This window comes from Mandrillus leucophaeus, unplaced genomic scaffold (assembly GCF_000951045.1).
Source record: "Mandrillus leucophaeus isolate KB7577 unplaced genomic scaffold, Mleu.le_1.0 Scaffold24, whole genome shotgun sequence".
Lineage (NCBI taxonomy): Eukaryota > Metazoa > Chordata > Mammalia > Primates > Cercopithecidae > Mandrillus > Mandrillus leucophaeus.
In genome coordinates, this window is record NW_012102476.1 from 3,073,066 (window position 1) to 3,074,603 (window position 1,538).

Here is a 1,538-nt window from a genome sequence, read left to right on the forward strand (position 1 = left end):
TACATATATTTTTTTTGAGACAGAGTCTCGCTCTTGTTGCCCAGGCTGGAGTGCAGTGGCGCGATCTTGGCTCACTGCAACCTCCGCCGCCTGGGTTCTAGTGATTCTCCTGCCTCAGCCTCCTGAGTAGCTGGGATTACAGGCATGCACCACCATGCCCGACAATTGTTGTATTTTTAGTACAGAAGGGGTTTCACCAAGTTTGTCAGGCTGGTCTCGAACTCCCGACCTTAGGTGATCTGCCTGCCTTGGCCTCCCAAAGTGCTGGGATTACAGGTGTGAGCCACCACACCCGGCTACATATATTTTTTTGACACAGAGTCTCGCTCTGTCGCCCAGGCTGTAGTGCAGTGGCACGGTCTCACTCACTACAGCATGCTCTCTGCTCACAGCAACCTCCGCCTCCTGGGTTCAAGCAATTCTCCTACCTCAGTCTCCCGAGTACCTGGGATTACAGGCACCTGCCACTACGCCCAGCTAATTTTTGTATTTTTAGTAGAGACAGGGTTTTACCATGTTAGTCAGGCTGGTCTCAAGCTCCTGACCTCAGGTGATCCACCTGCATTGGCTCCCAAAGTGCTGGGATTACAGGCATGAGCCATCACGCCTGGCCTATTTTATATTATTTATTTATTTATTTGAGACAGAGTCTCGTTCTGTCACCCAGGCTGGAGTGCAGTGGCATGAACTTGGCTCACTACAGCCTCCACCTCCTGGGTTCAAGCGATTCTCCTGCCTCAGCCTCCCGAATAGCTGGGATTACAGGTATGTGCCATCATGCCCAGCTAATTTTTGTATATTTAGTAGAGTTGGGGTTTCACTATGTTGGCCAGGTTGGTCTCGAGCTCCTGACCTCAGGTGATCCTCCTACCTCAGCCTCCCAAAGTGCTGGGATTACAGGCATGAGCCACTGCACCTGGCCACATTTTATGTTTTTAGAGATGGGGGTCTTACTGTGTTGCCCAGACTGGACTCTAACTTCTGGCCTCAAGAGGTTCTCCTGCCTCAGCTTCCTGAATAGTGGGGACTACAGGTGCACACCACTGTGCCTGGCTCCTTCTAGTTTTTTAATTTTTTAAATTTTGTATTAAAATTCTTTTTTTAAAGACAGGACCTCACTTTATCATCCAGGCTGGAGTGGAGTGATGCAATCATGGCTCACTGCAGCCTCCAACTTCTGGGCTCAAATGATCCTCCCACCTCAGCCTCCCGAGTAGATAGGACTACAGGCATGCACCACCGTATCTGGATAATTTTTAAAAATGTTTTTGTAGGCTGAGCACGGTGGCTCAGCACTTTGGGAGGCCGAGGTGGGCGGAACCCCTGAGGTCAGGAGTTCGAGACCAGCCTGGCCAACGTGGTGAAACCCCGTCTCTACTAAAAATGCAAAATTAGCCTCACGTGGTGGCACATGCCTATAATCCCAGCTACTTGGGAAGCTGAGGCAGGAGAATTGCTTGAACCCAGGAGGCAGAGGTTGCAGTGAGCCAAGATCGCGTTATTTCACTCCAGCCTGGGCAACAAGAGTGAAACTCCAT

General features: G+C 50.5%; 1 protein-coding gene across 1 annotated transcript in view; it reads left to right on the forward strand.

Moving 5' to 3' along the window:
• The window catches only part of ITGAL (integrin, alpha L (antigen CD11A (p180), lymphocyte function-associated antigen 1; alpha polypeptide)), a 67,707-nt gene that overhangs the window by 44,786 nt on the left and 21,383 nt on the right, over positions 1-1,538 (forward strand). The window lies entirely within an intron of this gene.